Genomic DNA, 14,251 nt, shown 5'->3' with positions numbered 1-14,251 from the left:
TAACTTCAATTTCGACAAATTTCTTCTACCCTGTGGACAGCAACGTGCTTAAAATTTCAATTTATTCAAATTCCTTTAGTATATACTTTCCCGTACGTTTCAACTACTATGTGTAGGTGGTAATTTAAATTGCAAACGATTTCCATTTCAATCTCTAATAATACAACAATAAACGACAAGTAAATCAGTTAAAGCGTACGTCAATAATATGATTTTTGTACAAAAATTAAGTATTTGAAAATTGTCGTATCACACCGATTACAAGAGACACACGACACACAATGACATAAAACTTAATTACGAACACGATCGAGACAACTATGAAAGTTGATCGCATCACTTTCCAGTAATATGTATTGATATTTATTGTTCCATTGACTGTGTGTAAAGGTGTATATACACAAATGTTAAAATCGAAATAGAACGATTAACCTTAATATTACGACTACGAATTGAACGATTAATTAAAAAAAAATTCTCTATGGATATTCAAAAACATATATGCATTATTGTACTCAAATGTTTCATTACCAACGACATTACTCCTCAGATTAATTTTGGGACTCTATTCACCAATGGCTCTCAAGTAGTATAATAAAACGAACTCGCGATCTTCTTTGGAATCAAGTTTCGAACTACGCGTTCGCGACAGGTGTACGAACATGAAGATTACTATCGCGACAACGATAACGTTGCCGGTTGAGAAAACAATTCCGACGATGGTGTCTTTTGTATCGCGGAAACGAGTAGAATAAAGTGAAACGTGCACGACTCCATCGGTGGCAGGGTTGAAAGCGCAGAGAAGCGATCCAAGGCGAGAGAGAAGGACGAACGATCGCTAGTGACTTTTCATGGGTAGGAATTGTCTTGCCTGGGGGGATTTGGCGGTTGCCCCAAGATGGCGGACTCGGTTGGCGTGCGACAAGCACGAGCTGAAAAGTGCCGAGAACGCGAGAAGTTCGCGATTATGTGTTAAATCGGCAGCGTGAATTTCATACGCTGACAGCAGGAGGATCATCGACGAGGTGGACACGCTCGGATAACCTAGGTACGTGGGAAATCAGTGACACGAAACCGTTTTCTCTCGGTACGGGGTGAAAAGCCGCGCCTACTGCTATCGTGCGTTCACGATGTGTCGTGGGTGTGCGTGGAACTGGGTCCCTGTGCCCTTCTGTTTCACGTTTACGCGAACATTCGATCGCGCCGCCGACACGTCCGTCGAATAATCCGTTTCTCGACGAGGAGGGTAGCGGTCGTGTCGCAGAAATTCATAGTGGGGATATTGAGGTTGGCAGACGGAAAAATCGAACGGTCGAGTGGCACGGCTGACTTCGTCGCCTGGGTTATTATGTCGTGTATATCTGTTGCTTTTCGATTTCATAACAGAAACCACTGTCGACCGACCGTTCGCATAATTCTCCGATCATACGCGATTTTGGCTGAACTATTTTCCCGCCGTGCCTGCGAAAGATATCGCCGTGAATCCGTTCGAAGCGATCCCCCTGCATTCGTGTCCCCGACGGATCCATTCCCGAACCGTTCTAATTGGGTTCCGGCTCCCATTCGCGACGCCTGTTTTCGCCTTGTCACCGGTGATACTTCTACCCCTCTGATTCTACATCAAAACCGATGATTACCGCCTCCTTTGACGCATTGTCTCGACCCACCGAGTGCGTGAGTGTTCCACGGGTACGTGTGTATACGTGTGCGTCGCTACGTGAACCTTCGTGGTCGCCGTGTGCGCGCGCGCGCTTCCTGGCGTGCGCAACACACACGACCTGCATGCCGGTTCATCGTGTAAAATAGTCGTGACTCGAGAATCTCCTTGATATTTCTCCAGATATGCTCCTTTTTGTGGACACGTACGCGCGCGATCGTGCGAGAGACGACGCTTTAATTCTCCGTTCGCGTAGGCGTCTCTCCAGGCTAGTCTATTCGTACGAATCAATCCGTCCCGAATCGTAATGCTTCTCGAAATTCGCACGCAATTACTCCATGTCAAAAATTCACCGTTCCGCCGAGAGACAACGTCGGTAATACAGTGAATCGCTGCCTCCACCTGAGACGTTTCGCGAATTCGAATGCGATCTCGGTTGACGTATCCGCGCGGTTCACGCCTGTCTACTTCTCGGCATTGTTCGGGTTTAAACCGGCGTCGATTTAAAGGTTGTCCGACGAAATTCGCTTCGATTCCAAGCGGAACAAATACGCGTGTGACCAAATTCATCGAACTCTCGATGAAACCAAATATTAACGACAAGATCATTGTGTCATCTGTGTATGTATATTCGCTTAGTACAACACAGCATCAAACGTCCGTGTTACGAAAGGAAAACTTCTTGGACGATCTAATATTACGGATCGGTGTTGTTCGACTTCGCTGCGAATCGTTATCAGATATTTAATTCCGTTCGTTTCTTTTTCCGCGTGGCGCAGAATCCGCAGCTGGAATCCGGTCCTTTTCTTTTTTAGAACGGTTAGAAAGTTTCCGTGCGAATAGCGGTGGAAACGTCGTTAATGTGATACGCGGACGGGGTGGTTAGATGGCTCTGAGTGTGGGTCCAAAACTGGTTGACGCATTATTATCTGTCTATTATTCTTCCGTGTTCGAGCCGGCGTCGAATGGTTTCGTCGCAACGCGATAAATCTTATACTAGTGTTTGAATAGTGAATAAATATGGTAACTATGATAACGGAAAGGAAGAATTCTTGCGGTGGTTGTCCTCGATCGAGGAAGGTCGAACCCGATACTAATGGATTCATACGAACAGAATTTCCGCGGTAAGTTTCGTTTTATCCTCCCGTTTCTCCGCGTCTTTCGCGTGTAGGCGATAGAGACAGAAATTGTTTAGGCCCGTTTCAGGAGGTTACGTCATTTCACTATTTGATAATCTCCGTTCCAGGGTATGCGGAATAGATAGCCACCGCCAGAATACGTGTGTACGTCGACGGTTCTCTTTAAACACGTAGCTGGATAACTGTTGTCGAAAATGTCGGATTCTTCGGGTGTTCCGTCGGGTAAATCAGTTTCATTTGTAACAATTTCCCGGTCAAATTTGTCGGAAACGTAAGCTTTTAGTGTACATATATATTATAATAATATATTTATTATATTATATAATAATATATATATTGTTCTTTCGCATAGCTAACTCGATCGAAAGTAGATAAACATAATTTGAACAAATAAGAGTTTAAGCATCCTCAAAGCCGATTCATTTTTAACAACAACATATTCGTCGTGGCGTTGCAAACTATTCGTCGAGGCAAACCAGGCACTTGCGCAGCAAACTGTCGCAACGTCGTATTGTAAATTACACCGTTCATTGTCTATCTGGTTGAATCATCATATAGTAAATATAATAATAATAATAATAATCATCATCATATAATTGCTGGAGCAAATCAATTCGCACAAGAAACTGTACTTCTAGAAAACAATACAAAAGTCTATCGATGAACGGGTTCGCTGAACCGTTACGTAAGTGTCCACTAAAAAAACTTGTAACGTGTAAACTTTATAATTTACAACGAACCACAACGTTGACGTTTCTGCAGCATTGCAATCGCACATTCCCATTATGGCTTCCGTATCGTGGAACACAGAGAATGTCGATTTATTGAAAGAACAAGATTTCGACGAAAATCGTTTCGAGTTTCATCGCAATTTCAGCCGAACGACATCATCATCCCGGCCATTGGCCTAATTAGTTATTCGGTCGCACCACCCCGCCCCCCCAAGTATTTCGTCGCGCGTATAAAACTATTCATCTGACGATCCTACGAGAAATTATTTTTCGATGCCGTGCCGCAGCGGCGAAAAAAATTCTCCGACAAAAGAGAAAAATTGGTTTAATTGGTCGGACGATTTCTGGGGCTCTCTCTCGAGCGGCGAGTTTTTTGTTCTTCTTTTCCGATTTAATGATACCGAAAACGCTCGCCGGAGCGCGGGCGGCTAAGACTCAATTTGATTCTTCGCCCGGAAGCTTTATCCGGAGTCGGTAAATCCGTGGCTACGTGATCAATACGAGACGCGGGTTCCTTGCTTCCGCGTTCGTCCGTTCCGCGTAAAAGGGTTGCCCTCGCGACAACGGGGTCCCCGTTCGACTTACGCGAAACCTTTGAATTCCCTCCTCCTTCGTTTCACCGACGCTGAAAGCATTCCAAAGACACGCGATGGAACAATCGGCCGCGCTGCTGCTGCCATTATCTTTTCATATTAGTGTGCCGCGGAGCCTCCATTATCCGAATTAACGCGTTCACCGACGCGCGAACTATCCGCGGAACTGGACCGCGAGCATTTGCCGCGCTTATGCGAGCAAAGTCCGAGCAGAATTAAACACTGATTTTTTTATCAGTTTGCAAAATTCATTTTTATTGTATTAGATTCGAATAAACTGAATTTTATCGCGGTGTTTAGGATGCAATCGAGTTCAAATATCGTCCAACGTGATACTCGATAGGGTTGGACGCGCTCTTTTGCGTGTATCTACGTCTAAGAAATTAATTCTATAATTACTATCGTGTATTAATTTTTTACTAGTTTGCAAAATTCATTTTTATTGTATTAGATTCGAATAAACTGAGTTTTATCGCGATGTTTAGGATGCAATCGAGTTCAAATATCGTCCAACGTGATACTCGATAGGGTTGGGCGCGCTCTTTTGCGTGTATCTACGTCTAAGAAATTAATTCTATAATTACTATCGTTTATTAATTTTTTACTAGTTTGCAAAATTCATTCTTATCGGAATAGATTCGAAAAATCCGAGTTAGATTAGGATGTTCGGGACGGCCGGGGGAACAGTTCAGCGTTAACGAAGCATAAATTGCTATACATATAAATCACGATCAGTCGTATACCTCGTGTGCGTTTATCTGCTCCCGTGCAACGAAAATATGCTTCGATCTTCGGCAACGTATCTCGCCGAGCACTATTTCATCGTAAGAGGCGTTCACCTTGATCGGTCGGTGGCATGATAGAACACAGGCTGCACTCATCGTAAACCCTGATAAACGACGGCGGATAAATCAGCCCGAGAATCGGCTGTCCGTGCACTAATTTATTTACCATAATCCCAAATATATTAGCCGATCGGCCGGAATCTTCTGCGCGATGCACGTTTCTGCGGGAATAATTAACGGGTGTTGCGAACGCCGGCCGTGCATTTTCGATGACCGTCGGTTATTCCAAGACATTCCCGGGAGCCCTGACGAAAAACAAATATGGACATTAATCTTAGGACGGATGTTTAAGGATCGCGTTACCATCGGCAGTAAAACAACACAATTGCGTATTTCGCGGAACATTTGTGTTATTTGTGTTCTCCATGTTTTCTTCACGAGACGAGGAAAAACAAAAAATGAAGCTCGCAGCAAGCTTCTTGAATAGTCTCTCTTCCCAGCGATTATGTTCGTCCTTGCGAATAACTTTGCGAACTCCTACGTCGTTGGCTAACATAGTCACGACACGCTCGTATATTAATTAGGAATTTAGCTCGTCGATCGTTCGTAGAAGTCGCGCGAGCAAATATTAAAGTGAGCCACTCAAACGCGCGCTGCGTCTCCGATGAACGGTTTCCAAGTTAGGGTAACCGTGTCGATTACTGTGCCACCCCCTGGTCACCGTGGCCTTACCATCGTTTTACTTGTATACTTAAAGAAAGAATATTATTAAATGGAAGGTGTTATAGAATTTTTTTCAATGAAATTTCGTCGGTAACTTTCATAATCGAGAAACTGGACTAGGACACGGGGCTCGAACATTCTTTTTCACTGTTACGCGAGAAACGCGAAGCATCAAGATTTCGATGCGGGTTTTCTTCTTTTTTCTTTTTTATAATAAATAGATGACATCTCTGTTCTTGTTGGCAGAAATGAACGGGCATTGGTTTCATTGAACAAATAAATGAATTGCAAAAAGGGGTTTTCAAGAGAAGCCTATGTCAACTGCAAAGTTCACGTATACCGATGTCGATACTGCAACATCGTTGACGTATTAACCGCATAGATCGAGGCTGAATATTCTTTACAAAGAGACACTAACAAGCTGGTACATGTACGTAGTGATTCAATTAAATTAAGCGAAATGGAACGGAAGATCCAAATGTGTTTGATCGCGGTAGCACTTCAATGAAAGTGGCATGTAGCTTGAAGTATCTTCAGGATGTAAACGGTTAATGCATTGGTACCAATGCGTACAGTGGGTAAAAAAAGTATTCGTCGAGTGGGACACGTTTTTCAAAACGGTGCAACTTCTTTCAAGCTGGACGACTAAGTTTTTACTGTACAATGATGGAAATACTTTGTTCACATTTCGCCGTGCACGTGCAACAAATCCTGTGTTGGCTAAATGAACCACACACATCTGGTTTAAAGCATTAATAGGTAAATTAATAATTCATATGATGACGATTAAATGAATACATTTTTTTTTGTTAATTTTGCTTTATGAAAGACAGATGATATTTAGAAACTTAATAGGCGTTATTGTTATGATAATAATAGATGTTATTGTTATAGTAACAATAATAATAATATCTGCAACAACTACGAACATCTCAAAATGATTCAAGTCATCTGGTCCAGTACCGAGAAAGTTCCACCGTTTTGAAAAGTGTCCGAATAACTTTTTGAACGCACTGTATTACGCGACGGCACACGGTCGATCCAATTGTCACTATGTATAGTAAGCTGAATCACGAACTACAGCAATTTACGCAGTCGGCGACGATATTTTCACATCAAATGAAATTTGCTAACCGCACAAGATTGGCGTCGTGTTTTGCTGTAGCACGTGTTTCGCTCTGAATTCGCGAGCAATCAGTTTAATCAACCAAACCGCAAACTATAATCGACAGGAAACTCTTTCTAATTATGGCTCTCTTAACACATGATGCGCGCGCGCGCGCTGGAAAGGTATTAATACCTTTTTAAAAAATTTCACTTTCTTCAATTAGAAAACCATTCAACATTTGCAAAACCGACGCAAGATTTTTATAACATGTATATAACCAGGATTTTTAGGATTTCACAGAGAGATTGAAAAAAATGAAATTAAACAAAATTATAATATATTATAATAATTATATTATAATAATTATATTATAATAATTATAATATATTATTACATATATTATTATTATTATTATTATTATTATTTTATATATTATAATATCATATTTAATATCGCTCTTGCGCTTTTATTTCTGTGAACTATTTATTATTCCTATTCGAGACTGATTATTTTCTGTTAACACGTTCCGTGCCGAGCTTTTTTTACTCGAATCTTCACACTTTGATATTTTCCTAAAACTTGATGTATTACGCGCAATTATTAATTCTCGTACACATAACAACGTAACAAAAACTTATCAACGCCCATTCTTGCGGTGGAAATTGATTCTTCGGTTCTAAATTTCTTGTGAACAATTTGTTCGGTTCACTAAATAAACATGCAAGCGTGTACCATGGATGGTACACGTGACACGGAACGTGTTAACAAGAAATTATTATTCCTATTCGAGACTGATTATTTTCCGTTAACAAGAAATTGTTGATACCATGATCGTTTCACGACTTCTGCAATTGTCCTGTCAACAAATCATCGGTTCGAGAGCCTTCTTTATCTCGTCAGTTATCGTCGCGATTTAAAAAAACCAAGCGATTAAGCAGAACAGGCGATAATCTCTGGCAGCGACATCAAAGAAATATGAATAATGAGTCATTAAATTTTAATTCCAACTTCTAAGTTGCTCTGAATTTATCTTCGTCGCTCGCGACACGCCGCTATCGCAGAGAGGACGGATTTTCTTCGAGATCGATCCGTGACCGTTCTGTTCGAAGAAGTCGAGCAGATATTACGTAGCTCAAGATTTACGATTCTTAGATCCAGACGCGTTTTGTTTTGACGCGCCGTATCTCCCGCGTATTAATTATATTAATTAATTGCCGTGGGATATTAGTCGCGATGTCAAAAATGTGAGTTACGGGACCTTCGACCTTGGATTTCGAAACGTTGTATACGAGATAATCGAAATTAATCCTAATTAATTGAAATTGATTGAAATTAATTGTAATTAATTATAATTAATCGGAATTCATTGGAATTTATCGGAATGCAAACTCGACGGAAGTGGTGCGCGACGATTATGACTGACCATTGTAATTTACGTTTATAATTTACGATTCATTTTTCGCGATTTACAATTGCAATTGCGCGGGGAAAATTCTGCGCGCGTCAGTCCTCGCAGTTAAATAGAACGAACTGTTCGGCTATAATTAATCGAAATAGATACTGCTCAACGAAATTATACCATAGAAAAACGTTCGATAAATATTGGCCAAATTCGACCGACGACAAATCCGCGAAAAATCATCGTAGGATGATGACTCTTTTTTTAAATTAAAGCTCGAAATTTCTATTTTAAGATGCTGTATCTCGATTTTTAATTTATTCGATAATGTTAATCATTACACCCTCGCCCTTGCAACCCTTCAATTGCGAGGCTTTGTTTGTCGTACAGAAAACCGCCAAGTTTGACGAAACGCGCGGACTCTGACAAAATTTTTTCCCGAGACGCCGTTTACAGTCGAACGAACTTCGATCGTTTTCCTTCAATTTAAAAAAAAAGAAACTCGGCTGCGATTTTTTCTCGCGAAGTTATCGTCAATCGAAGTTGGCCAATATTTATCGAACATTTTTCTCTGCTGCACTTCTTTCGTACATGTGTATATGCGAGATACGTGTTTCCATAGTTACCTTTACTTGTACTTTTTACTTTCCACGAACCATCCGTGGTCTACCGACAATGCGAATGATCTCACCGCAAACGTGTTGTGTCGAATGATCGACGTTTTTCACGACTTTTGTTCTCGAGGCGCACGTGTGCCACGGCGAGACAAAATGCCGACTTGTTTGCGCGTTGGAAGAAGACGTGCAAACACACACACATACACACACGCACGCACGCACGCACGCACGCGATGTCAAACGATGATCTTGGACCTCTGACACGTGTGTCCGCAAGGTACACACACTCGAACGATGAACCTTCTCGACGAAAATACATATATTATTGTCTCTCCTTTTTTTCCGGACTAATCGTCTCACGAAGTCAAGCATTCTGATTAATGTGTCTAGGAAACTGTGAACTAGAGACGCTAAACATATTTTTTTAGGATGTAACGTGATATAAAAAACTGGATTTACTTGAATTGTGTTCTTGTTTTTTTTTTTTTTTGCCAAGATGACTATGATATATATGCTTCCGTCTCGCGCATGGCCTTTGGGGTCGAATCGTATATGGTGATTTCACGACGGTAGTCGCACTTAAACAGTCACGTTATCATCTACATCATCGGAAAACAGGATTCCATTGGACCGCGTGCAAAAGCCCGAGCCACGTGACCGTTTTGTTTCGACGATTTTCTGGAATTTTTGCATCCGTGCCGCGGTCGACCCACGTTCATTACCACCCTCTTTTGTCTGTCCTTCGACTATTTTGAGAACGCAGTATATTTCGGACGCAAAAGTGTCGGTGGGTTTAGTCGCAGGATTATAGGATAGCCTTTTTGTTGGCCATTTTTCCTCGGGTTCTTTTTCGCCAACGAAACCATAAAGACCATTTATTCCACGGATTTTGGCACCCCCGTCCGACAGGATTTATTTATAGTACTCGCGTCGGCGTAAAGACGGACGATCGTTCGAACGAATACTTTCTCGGTCGAATGTTTTATTAGTCGAATAACAATTGCTTTTTTCATTTGCTAATTCATCTTCGAAGGTTTCATTTCGATAATTCGTTTCGACAATTCGATCATTTCGACATCAGTACGACGACCAATCATGTCGAATAATGTGTCACGCGATAGTGGGCGATCGCTATATATGTATAACGAGTTGAACGAAGTTCGCGAATAGCTCGCGAACTGTTCGACGATTGTTCGCCGTCTCGTCGCAGGTGCCTAATTGCGACTAGGTCGTTCGCAATTGGTAATTGAAGCAATCACCCTCTCTGTCCTCGTCTTAATTTTCGTCAATCGGAAGTTTCAATCGTTATTTTCGATTCGTCTGCGAACGTTTTCTTTTATTTTATAGATTTCACTCTGCGAACGATCATTATTTGTAATTCATTTAATTGTTTTTTAATTTGCAGTGAACACTCTCGGTACACATTTTTGTTCGATTTCAGTTGGTTGATTTCGCAAATACGGAAATATTAAGTGAACCTGCGTCTCTATTTCGCGGAAAATTCGTTTGGAACACACGCTGATCGAGGCGATCCACCCCCCACCCCCCCTCGCCCCGTTCGTTGTCTTCCGTGCTCTCGGAAATCCGCCCCTATTTTTGATCTCGCTCTAATAAACCAATACACGGTTGACCTGCTTGGGCGACGCTTCTCGCTGATCAATGAACCACCTGTGAAAGCGACCACCAACTCTATATCTGTACTCACACACATGCATACTTAGGGTGGGCCTTTGTTACTCTCTCGGCGGACAAAAAAAATAAAATCGTCGGCTTTCTTTCGACACGAAGCAACGGGGTGCGGGGGAGAACGACGAGATCATCGGCGATTATACCGATTAAATTTCATTATACTGATATCGTTGTTCTCATTTAATAGTGATAGTTCTAAAAAGGAAAAGAAAAGAACGGTGATTTGGAGGGTATTTTATTATTGATTTCACACGAAATAGTATTATCTGGATAGTGCAATACCGACGTATCTTTAAAAAGGGGAAAGAATTAACATTTGGACTACCGAGTTCTCGTAACGAGACTAATTTATATTGTTTTATTTAATAAATAATATATATATATAATTATATTTATCATATATACATATGTATGTAACATACGTTATCGTCCATGAATCAAATTTCACAAAAAAATAGTGGAAAAGACGTATGTACTTGAAAAATCTACTTCACAGCTATTAGCTCGATGTAATTATCGATTTCGAATCTTTTATAGAACGATCAGAGGCTTCTTTCGATTCTTAAATGATTGGAAAACGAAAATTACATCGATTGCCCGAGTCTCACCACGTGGAGGTTGCTGTGACTAGAGACTCGAAGCGGAGCCAGAACGAAACCAGAATTCGTTATGGCTCCCTTTCTTACAAGTTTTACTTACTAACTAATGATTTAATGAATAATGACTTAATGAGTAATGATTTAATGGATAATGACTTAATGAATAATGACTTAATAACTAATGACTTAATAACTAATGACTTAGTAAATAATGATTTAACACTAGATTTACGGAACCCGTTAATATGACTGGTCACTAATTTTTTAATTCACGATTAATTCATACTGTAAACATACATTTACGAGTTATTTATTCAATTTATAATAATAAAACAGCTGTTTATCTTGTGCTCCGTAAATCTAGCGTTAACCCTTTGCACTCGAAGCCAAATTAATGCAAAATTTAAAATAGTTTTGACGTGACGTTTCAAAATAGTTTTTAATGGTGCCTGGGAGTTGCCAGTCGCGCGCGCGCGCGAGTACAAAGGGTTAATAATTAATGACTTAATAATTAATGACTTAATAAGTAATGTCTTAATAAATAACCCCTCGGCGATATCCCTCGGCGATATCCCTCGGCGAAAATCTAAAAAGACCCGTATCGTACCTAAAAAGATTAGTGTCGTACCTAAAAAGATGAGTACAAATAAAAATATAAATTCTCGGGATCGGTATAAATACCTTTCTTAAAATTTCCTTGTACAAATGGTGTCGTGTATCTCATCGGTTACGTACGTACCCATTGTCAACAAATCTTGTCGTTGTTACTTCCGAAAAATATTCAATATTCATCCAGAAATGGATTCTTTCAATTCTCACACTGATTTTCAATCCGCTTGGGCGTGTAAGTGAGCAAGGCTCAACCAATGACACGTAGACAAGTGTGTGTTAACCTTGCATTGACACCTGAAAGAAAAAGAATAAAAAGAGCAGTCACATTCGATAAACGGTGGTTCACTCAATACGTATTCCAAACAAACGCACGAGTGGACCTTGTGCGCTTGGGCAACGCTATTTTTAACACGTTCAGTGCCATCAATCAACCACTAAAATTTCCTCAAAGTCACAAAGCAAAGTAATTTAATTAATTAAACGAAAACTAGAAAGTTAACGTTCATCAGAATGAATGACATTGGAAAATGAATTTTCAAAATTGGTCAACAATTAGTGTCACCCACCGTATGTGACCCGACATGGCGCTCAACGTGTTAAAAATACAGACACACACACATACACACATTACTGTACAAAAGCAAACGCGAGAGCAGTGCATATTTTTTTGTCGCGACGCTAATTTATTTCATTGATAATGGAAAAATTCCCGGCGCACTCTCATTTTTATCGACGCTACAGCAAATTTTTCCTAATTCTCGTTCAGCTTTTAAACAAATTTGGGAAAAAGGAGATACGATTGTACCTCGTTTTTAGGATTGTTGACGAATCGACAATTATAAAAACGAGCCGAATAATCGCATCTCTTTTTACCAAACTGCCCATTTCCGTTTAGAAGCCGAAGGAAAATTATTCAATGTAAATGGAAACCGTGACTCTAAATGAGAAAAAACCGTGACTTTAAATGAAAAAATCTCGTGACTCTAAACAAAAACGCGACGAACCGCTGAATTTACAATGTGGGATCATCCTCTCCGCATACTTTTATAATCGTAATTCCATATCATCGAACAATTTCATCGAACAATTTCAACGCGACGCCGAGCAGCAGAATTACAATTACATTCTATCGTCGGAAAATGCGGACACTGGAAAATCGATGTTACAAGTCGCAACGAACACCCCATTCCCTCCATCGATCTACTCGTAGATCGATATCTCGTCGTTTCTTCCGAAGACGACGAGATACGAAATACGTTGCATAAAATCGTCGAAAACAATTACCACTAACGCGATCGAACCACTGCGTTGTTTGAAAAAAAAAAAAACAAAATTGCATGCCGGTGAAACGCGTTGTCACGTTCCCAGCATTTAACGCTCACGCGCCATCGATTGGCAAAAGATACGCGTCGCTACGTCCAAAAAAATAGCTACAGAACGATTTACACCTCGAATCGCAAGGCGCTCAAATAACCGCGGCACCCGCTGCATCAGATGCTGATGCAACGGTTGTCGCGGTATCGTCGCGCGTACCGACACAGCTGACACAACTTAATGCGTCTTCTTTTTTTATGTCGGTACCTTCGTACGATCGAGGATACGCTGACGGTTCCATTGCTGGAACGGCAAACGAGATTTCGTGTTAAAACACGCCGCGAAATGGACGTAGCGGCGCGTATCGCGATGTTGCGTCAACTGCTATCTATCATTTCTTCATCTCGGAACGCAACAACGAGTTTTCTACTCTACGCAATGGTCCGGTGGGCATATGCACCACGTGTTCGCACCTCCCTCCCCAAAAAAGAAAGGAATAAAATGTTCCAGCACCCTGCGGTACCGATCTTCCAGCGCATCCTATGAATATCGACTCCGCGAACAGGAGAATTACGATTACGCAGAGCGTCCCAAAATTATAGTACAAGAAATGAGAGCGGTTCCCGAGGTCATTTCAAGCAACTGTTTCCTTAGCGAAACTGCAATCGCTTCGTTTAAACGAAGCCGCGAATTTTCGCAAAGGAAAGAGGTTGCTTCGAATCACCTCAGAGATCACCCCTTTCCGGATGTTGACATAATTACGGGACACCCTGTATTTTGTATGCAAAGAGGAGATCGAAGTCGAAGGGAGGGATAAAAACAGCAACGCGAGCAGAGTGCATCGTTCATCTCGATGTTAATTCTCGATTCGAAAACTCCCGTGCACTTTCGTCCGTTTCCACGCGACGCTAAAGGGGTAATCGACGCCGATCGCGCGCGACGATGCTGCGATCCTTGGAACGGCTGCTCGCAGTGCGGCATATTTATTTCGCAAAACGCTTAATGCAACGCGTCGTTCATTTTCGCTACGCTAAGACAATCGCGCGGAGGGATGCGCGACCCCTTAGTAACAATAAGGGGTCAACGATAAGGGATCGCGCGAAAGGGGTAACCTCGCGACGCTATTATTTCGAGATAGCCTAGCGACAGGGTCTGTCCCCAGACCCTTGGAATCCACCCCGGATTCCTACGCTACGCACCACCCACCCGCCTGGACGTCGTGACGTCCAGGACGGATGCGCCCCTTCGTCCGGGACGGTGGTTCCGGCACGCGGAATGAACATTC

The 14,251-nt window shown here is 41.6% G+C and overlaps 1 protein-coding gene across 4 annotated transcripts in view; it reads left to right on the top strand.

Moving 5' to 3' along the window:
• The first annotated feature begins 879 nt into the window (after positions 1-879).
• Positions 880-14,251, top strand: part of LOC117220473 (fatty acyl-CoA reductase 1) — a 70,447-nt gene continuing 57,075 nt past the window's right edge. For 2 of the 4 annotated variants that reach the window (XM_033470456.2, XM_033470453.2), the window contains exon 1: positions 880-1,048. The gene's annotated coding sequence lies outside the window, so the exon portion shown is untranslated. Of the gene's footprint in view, positions 1,049-2,606; positions 2,782-14,251 lie in introns of those variants that run through there. The other 2 variants (XM_076522520.1, XM_033470455.2) reach the window with 1 other exon arrangement.

The sequence above is a fragment of the Megalopta genalis genome, chromosome 5 (genome assembly GCF_051020955.1).
Source record: "Megalopta genalis isolate 19385.01 chromosome 5, iyMegGena1_principal, whole genome shotgun sequence".
NCBI lineage: Eukaryota > Metazoa > Arthropoda > Insecta > Hymenoptera > Halictidae > Megalopta > Megalopta genalis.
The sequence above is the reverse complement of the archived record's forward strand: the minus strand, read 5'-3'. Positions and strand labels throughout refer to the sequence as shown.